Consider the following 8,520-nt stretch of genomic DNA (forward strand, 5'->3'; position numbering starts at 1 on the left):
TCCTCAAGCATCGTGCGTGGAAATGGCTTTGACATGTGCGATGCTTGAAATTTTTTATCTTCTCTAGCTCCATTTATGTTTTGATTTGATAGTGGTTTGACATCCCAATAGTGCTTTTTTTTTCATTTTCTGAGTCACTTGAGTTGGCCAGGAATTCTAAGATATAGCAGTTTATCCACGTGCAATACAATTGGTCGAGGACTTCTTGTGCCAATATTTATGCTATCTTCAATAAACATCCCTTCAATAAAAAAAGACAGTTTTTATTGTGTCAGTCTTGAGAGACATATCCCTAGGTCTAAGAAGAGAAGTTTTGCTTTCTGACATGGGAATTAAGAAGTCACATAGCTTGCGACGAGTTGGTGAGAGTTCTGGTTTGCGACAAGCTGGTCAAAGTTTTGGTCTTTCTAAAAAATGGGAATACGATAGCTAACAAGAAATGCAATGTTATCCTGAGGTCTTCTTCACCAAGGTCTTCTTTAGGGAGAAGCCATGATGTGAATTTTAAGCGTTGCTCATTATGAGAAATGAAGGCATCTTTTCCTTCATGCTAAAAAGGTTTAATACGGCATGTTTCCTTATACCTAGCTGCACCATTTTTCGAACATGACTATTGCTTTTGACTTTTTAGTCAAGTATAGCTGCTGTTAGTGCTCATGAGCAAATACAAATTTGATATTTGGGCTGAGCTCCCCGTAATCGAGTATGCATGATAATTATTGTTTTCAATGCATTAGACTCATCCTCTTTCGTGGCATTTGCCTTGATTTTTTTTATTCTTCATAAGGGAATACTACCTCAACCTAGATGCTCCACTCACAAAGCTTCAACATACAAGCTTCAACAAAAGAAAATTCAGAGAACTTAGCGAAGAAGGCTTTGGTGTATTTAACACAATACGTTGAAATGAAGGAAAGCTATTTATTGATATCCCCGATAAGTCACAAATATGTACATATACATGAGTCAAAATAAACAAACAAGAGGGAGCCTTCACAAAGGTTGCTTAGGAGAAGTCTCAGCAGTCGGTAGAGCCCCAGAAAGAGCAGGCACTGGAGGGGGATCATTTGGAGCCTCAGTACTAGACAGAACCCTAGAAGGAGGAGGCAGCAGAGGTTGATCATTTAGAGCTTCATTACGCGATACAGCCCCAGAAGACGAAGGCAATAAATGCCTTTGGAACAAACCCACAAATCTCTGATGATCAAGTAAAACCTGACCATCAGATTCCTTCATCTGGTCAAGCTTCCTCTTCATGTTTGTAGCATAGTCATGTGCGAGCCGGTGCAACTGTTTATTCTCATGCTTGAGCCCTCTAATCTCCTGTTTGAGACTCATCACTTCAGCCGCCAATGATTCAACTTGGCAGGTTCGAGCAAATAGGCGTTGGGCCATGTTAGACACAGAACCTGCACACTGAACACTGAGAGCCAGAGAATCCTTAACAGCCAACTCATCAGACCGTTTGGAAAGTAGTCTGTTATCTTTGGGAGTGAGAAGGTTCCTGGCCACTACCGCAGTGGTCATATCATTCTTCATCACGGAATCCCCAACGGTAAGAGGACCAGTAGGGGAGACAAAGGATGGGCGCCATATGTTGTTTGGAGAAGGCATGGCTGCCTCTTCAACAAGGTTCAAGTCAAAACGACGGTCGGAGGGGCCAGACATTTTCAAAGGTGTTGAAGAGAGAAGAGGTCGGACAAATCAAGATCTTAGAAGTGCAAGAATGGAGCTTCTACTGGTGGAGATTCAAGTGTGCTTTGGAACTTAATGCTAGCCTCTATAAAAATCTACACTCGACGGAGCTTCAGAAATCGAAGAGGCGTTTGCTTTCTCAAAAGCTGGGCTGCTAAGAGACCACGAGACGTTTGCTTTCTCAAAAGTTGGGCTGCTTAGAGACCACGAGGGCCGATCTCAGAAATCAAAGAGGCACCTACCTTTCCAGCCTTGTCAGCACCTGTTGATCGGATCATATTTATATATATTTTTACTTCGAATTCACTCGTCTTTTCTTGGTTAGTTCCTTATATTTTTGAGCTATTTACGTTATTTTTGTGTTTATAGGATTTGTTATGCAAAGAAAATAAAAATGGCACAAGTGAAATTTTATGTAATAAATTCGTCAAAACTAACATCTCATTCATCCTTTCGACTAAGCAAATAAATAATAATAATAATAAATATATAAGCAGCATGATGTGGCAAGGCCACAAATCAAATGAACCGGATATTTAATATGGAAAAGGGTTAGTGAAATGGGATTAGTAGTGGAATGGTGGGAACTTGCTTTTTGTTAAAAGCAACGGACAAGAGTTGTTGTGGGGGTTGAAAGGAGAAAAGAAAGCAGCATTTAAAGAGTATAAAAAATGATCATTCTGCATGTGCTTATTGGAGACTTCTGTTATTCTAACATATATTGAAATTTCTTGAAGGGTCAATTTAAAATAATTCAAATGTCTGGGACGTTTATGATACATGACAAGGATGAGAGAATAGAAAAAAAGCGAGTGCCTCTCGCAGCGCCTAAGGAGAGCTGCCCCGTGGCAGCTGTAGAAAAAAATAACGCTGCCTCTTGCAGCAAGTGAGAGGGCATGAGAAAAACAGAAGCACGGAAACAGAACAAGCGTCAGAGGGAGAGTAGGTGAGAGAGGAGGAAATAAATGGGGAATCAAGAGAGCAGCAAAGCTGCCAGGGAAAGAAAATAATAAAAAAAAAAGGGGATTGGCAGACAAAGGCATGAGGGCAAGAATAAAATAAGAAGAGAAAGTGAGGTGGATGGTGCACTTGGGGGGTCAGAAGAATAAACGGGGGAGAGAAGTGCGGATAAGAAGGCTGCCTTTGGGCAGCGTGAAAGGGGAAGAAAAGGACGGGAGTAGGGCGCAGGAAATTGGGGGAGCAGGACGGACAGAGTCAGACGCGGGGAGAGAGGGAGCTGCCTTTGGCAGCGTGAAGGTCAGGAGGAAACAGCGCAGAAATCAGCACGGGGGAGATCAGAGAGCACAGAACCAAGCGTGAGCAACACAGAGAGCAAAGTTTCACTCCATTCTTCTTGGTTTTATCTTCTCAAACCCATGTTTTACTTTTGGTTTAATTTGAAAATAATGTGTAACTAAATTTATTTTGGCTAGAGGTTAATTCAAAGCCATGAATATATTTGTAGTATGAATTGATTACCTTCAGTTGTGATTTCTGAGTTGTGATTTAATTTGCTTAACTGCTTGATTGATAACTTATTTTTGTATGTCGATTAAGGATGCATACTTAATTTACATGCATGAATTTGATGCTAGAATATAAGGGAGTTTCACCTAATCGTTATGAACTTATATTCACAAGTAGTGAAGGTTGCTAGTCACAATCACGTTAAGTAAATTCTTGGCATAAGTTTCATGCAAATCATAGTAACGAGTGCCTCGTCAATGCTTATGTTTTTCATAGAACTTAATGATTCTTGCTTGTATCTCTATTATGCAATTCATGTAAGGAACTTGTAGGGAATGTTTTGGGTTGTCGTATGCAATCATCCAACCCAATAACTTGTGGAAAAACTGAGGGTTAATTAGTGCAATTCACGGTTAATTTGGGGCGTTGAGATTTACAATTTATTGAAAGAACAACTGAAAATCAATTTAGGTTGCATATGTGTCATGTGTGGAGAAGAACCCTCTAGCTAGTCCGTCACCTATCATTTCACCTTAATTCATGCTTTTGTCAATTCTGTAATTTATTTAAGTTTAATTTACTTTTCATCAAAACCAAACCCCCCATTATTAAATTATATTATTTAGTTAGTTTTCATTGTTATTAATCTTTTAATTCAATTTCCGTCCATTTCAGTTCCTAGTGTCTAATTTGATTGTTTTCATTATTTTGAGTCATTCTAAGTGTGTTTCGAGTTATTAGAGTTTTTAGCCTAGTTTTGTGTCCTTGAGTCTTGTTTAATATTTTTAAATTAATTTAGAATAGATTAGCAATCCCTCCTAATCCCCGGCCTAGAACGATACCCTACTTACATCTATACTACAATTGTCAAAAAGAGGGTTTAATTTGTGTGTCAAGTAATTCTCACATCAAATTTTGGCGCCGTTGCCGGGGATTAGCAACTTTGCTAATCCCTTTATTTTTGTTTTTGTTTATGTTTATATTGGTGTTTGTGTATTTTACTTTTGATATTTGATTTATTTTTCTTTCTTTGATTTTAGGTACTAGAGAAGTAAGACATGGATTTTGCTAGCATTCAAGCTCAATTGGCAAATCTTACTTCTCAAATGTCGCAGTATGCCGAAAGGACCACAATGCAAAATGTCCCTATATTTGGTGCATCTTATAGGCAAGGATATCAAGCCAATCAATGTTCACAAAAAGATTGGAGTGATCATTCAAACTCTATGTGGTGGGAAGCTCAACAAGTTCAACATGAAGGATATTGGCAGCCATATGAGGAGTTCTATTCAGGACCTATGCAGCCACCACAACCTCATATACAATATGCCCAATCAAACTCAGATTCGTCAATAGATTACAATCAAATTTTTGATGAATTAAATTCTTTGGTGCAGGGCTCACAAAATCAAGCCAAGAAGTTGGATAAATTGAAGAGTCAAATGGGAGAGATTATGGAATTCATGGTACAAATTCAAGAGCAAAGTGAACTCTCCAGCTCAACTGTTGAAAATTCGAAGGAAGATTTTGAAATCCACGATGCTATCACTTTGGAAGGTGACATGAAGGATGAAGCTGTCCCAGAACCATCCAAACACATCCCGAACATGGATGAATTGCTGCTGCAAGCAGAAGAGGAGGAGGACGACCTGGGCAGTTTAGAAGAATTCTTGCTGCAAGCTCCTCAAATCCCTATGTCATCCAACTCAGGTGAGGAAGTTCTAAATCCACTTCATTCTAACATTATTCCACCAAATGTCCTTTGTCCTTGCAGGTTTTTGATTCCAAATATCAAAGAGAGTGAAAAAGACATTGTGGAAGCTCTTCCAAAGGTGCAAAGTGATATCCTAATTCTTGGTGCACCAAAAGAAGTTCCCGATGGTATGGAAACGTTCAAAGAACCTTGCACACCAAGAAAAGAGATTCAAGAAAATGAAGTGGTTGAAGCATATCAAGAATACATCCAAGAGGTTGTGCATGAGACAATCAAGCCCAAAGCAGTTGAGTTTGATGACACGGGACTAGCCACAACCATCATAGTAAACCTGGCCAAGTTCAAAGTCCCTGAAATGTTCACAAATGTGGTGTTTGTCATTGAGTTTGTGTCGGAAAAAGAAAGTAAGCCATCTTCTCCAATTTCAATTTTAATTTATACTAACATGTTTCTGATTTTGATGATTCAGGCACCCACTCTTGAATTTAAACCATTGCCGAATCATTTCAAGTGTCACCTCCCATTAAAAGATAAATTCCATGCTTTGGAGCCGAGGGGAATTTAAAGGAAAGATTCGTCCGGCTAAAGACGTTAAATCAAGCACTTCTTGGGAGGCAACCCAAGCATTCAACGAAGGGAGACTTTGGAATCGCTAACCCAATCAGATTTGCATTCTTACACCCTTATCTTTACTGCTTTCATTTTGTTTTGTTTAGTTAGTTGTGTTATTTGGTTGATTTCTGTGAGTTTGTGTTATTTAGTTTAAGTGTGGGGGAAGGTTAACCAAAGTCTTTTTACATTAATTTATATTTAAAACAAAAAAAAAAAAAAACACTTAAAAAAAAAAAAAAAAACATAAAAGTAAAAATATTTTACAATGATGTGTAAACTAATAGCATTCATTGGTCAGGTGGTGCTTCAATAGTCGGCGGTGCTTCAACAGTCGGCGGGGCCACAGAAGGAGGAGGCAACAGAGGTTGATCAGTTGGAGCTTCACTACGCGATGCTGCTCCAGAAGACGAAGGCAGATGCTGTTGGAACAAACCCACAAACCTCCGATGATCAAGTAAACTCTGACCATCAGATTCATGTATCTGGTCAATTTTCCTCTTCATGGTTGTGGCATAGTTGTGTGCAAGCTTATGCAATTGTTTATTTTCATGCTTGAGTCCTCTAATCTCCTCTTTGAGACTCTGTATTTCAGCCACCAACGATTCAACGTGACGGGTTCGAGCATATAGGCGTTGGGCCATGTTGGACACAGAACCCGCACACTGCACGCTAAGAGCCAGAGACTCCTTAACCGCCAATTCATCAGATCGTCTAGCGAGCAGTCTGTTATATCTGGGGGTGACAAGGTTCCGGGCCACCACCGCAACGGTCATGTCATTTTTCATCACCGAATCCCCAACGGTAAGAGGACCAGTAGGGGATATGAAAGATGCGCGCCATATGTTGTCTGGAGATGGAGGAGCTACCTCTTCACCAAGGTTCAAGTCAAAACGACGATCGGAAGGGCCAGACATTTTTCAGAGGTGGTGAAGAAAGAAGAGAAAGTGAGGTAGATGGTGCACTTGGGGGGTCAGAAGAATAAACGGGGGAGAGAAGTGCGGATAAGAAGGCTGCCTTTGGGCAGCGTGAAAGGGGAAGAAAAGGATGGGAGTAGGGCGCAGGAAATTGGGGGAGCGGGACGGACAGAGTCAGACGCCAGGGAGAATCAGAGGAAAGCTGCCCATGCAGCTGGGACTGACGCGGAAGAGGAGAGTGGACAAAGTGAGACGCGGGGAGAGAGGGAGCTGCCTTTGGCAGCGTGAAGGTCAGGAGGAAACAGCGCAGAAATCAGCACAGGGGAGATCAGAGAGCACAGAACCAAGCGTGAGCAACACAAAGAGCAAAGTTTCACTCCATTCTTCTTGGTTTTATCTTCTCAAACCCATGTTTTACTTTTGGTTTAATTTGAAAATAATGTGTAACTAAATTTATTTTGGCTAGAGGTTAATTCAAAGCCATGAATATATTTGTAATATGAATTGATTACCTTCAGTTGTGATTTCTGAGTTGTGATTTAATTTGCTTAACTGCTTGATTGATAACTTATTTTTGTATGTCGATTAAGGATGCATACTTAATTTACATGCATGAATTTGATGCTAGAATATAAGGGAGTTTCACCTAATCGTTATGAACTTATATTCACAAGTAGTGAAGGTTGCTAGTCACAATCACGTTAAGTAAATTCTTGGCATAAGTTTCATGCAAATCATAGTAACGAGTGCCTCGTCAATGCTTATGTTTTTCATAGAACTTAATGATTCTTGCTTGTATCTCTATTATGCAATTCATGTAAGGAACTTGTAGGGAATGTTTTGGGTTGTCGTATGCAATCATCCAACCCAATAACTTGTGGAAAAACTGAGGGTTAATTAGTGCAATTCACGGTTAATTTGGGGCGTTGAGATTTACAATTTATTGAAAGAACAACTGAAAATCAATTTAGGTTGCATATGTGTCATGTGTGGAGAAGAACCCTCTAGCTAGTCCGTCACCTATCCTTTCACCTTAATTCATGCTTTTGTCAATTCTGTAATTTATTTAAGTTTAATTTACTTTTCATCAAAACCAAACCCCCCATTATTAAATTATATTATTTAGTTAGTTTTCATTGTTATTAATCTTTTAATTCAATTTCCGTCCATTTCAGTTCCTAGTGTCTAATTTGATTGTTTTCATTATTTTGAGTCATTCTAAGTGTGTTTCGAGTTATTAGAGTTTTTAGCCTAGTTTTGTGTCCTTGAGTCTTGTTTAATATTTTTAAATTAATTTAGAATAGATTAGCAATCCCTCCTAATCCCCGGCCTAGAACGATACCCTACTTACATCTATACTACAATTGTCAAAAAGAGGGTTTAATTTGTGTGTCAAGTAATTCTCACATCACCTGTCAGCTTTGCGGAAATTATGGGCATTATGTCAAAGATTTCTGGTGAAGTAAAAAGCACATGAATCTTACTGTTCAATCACCCACTTCCCACACGCAACATTAGCTCAGGGGTACCACAGATAACTTTGCCAAAGTTCTCTGACAAAGTTGAGACACGTGAAGCTTGCAGCTCCCACTACACCGCTCTGACCAAGAAGGGTAAAAGAATAGCAAAGAAACAGCACTCACAAAGTTTAGACATATAAATTTTGAAGGTCTAGCTACCATATTATTACCCACAAGGGTAAAGGAACAGTACCACTGCTGGATAATTGGAAAGTCCCTGTGTGTCAACCTCTGTGCTTCGTGGCAAGATAGACTAGCAAACATGCCCAACCTTTTCTCACATTCGAGAAAACACTCCCGACAAGATTGCTTGCTCCAAAATCGAAGAGGCACCGCCCTCCGAATCTCGAGAGCCAGACTCCCAACATTATTACTTTCTCAAAAATCGAAGAGACACCGCTCTCCGAATATCGAGAGCCAGACCCCTAGCAGGATTGCTTTCTCAAAAATCGAAAAGGCATCGTTCTTCAAATCTCGTCAGCCAGATCTCCGACAGGATTGCTTGTTCGAAAACCGAAGAGGCACCACTTTCCCAACTTCAAGAGCCGGATCTCCTTGGATAAAGCTTGTCTGTAATCTTTACACGCAACATCAGCTT

General features: G+C 39.8%; 1 long non-coding RNA gene across 1 annotated transcript; it reads left to right on the forward strand.

Moving 5' to 3' along the window:
• The first annotated feature begins 2,907 nt into the window (after positions 1-2,907).
• Positions 2,908-6,973, forward strand: LOC126585528 (uncharacterized). Its single transcript, XR_007610568.1, has 2 exons — positions 2,908-3,130; positions 6,871-6,973. It is a non-coding gene; the product is annotated as an uncharacterized LOC126585528 (long non-coding RNA).
• The last annotated feature ends 1,547 nt before the right edge of the window (positions 6,974-8,520 follow it).

Source organism: Malus sylvestris, chromosome 10 (assembly GCF_916048215.2).
Source record: "Malus sylvestris chromosome 10, drMalSylv7.2, whole genome shotgun sequence".
In the NCBI taxonomy this organism is placed as follows: Eukaryota; Viridiplantae; Streptophyta; class Magnoliopsida; order Rosales; family Rosaceae; genus Malus; species Malus sylvestris.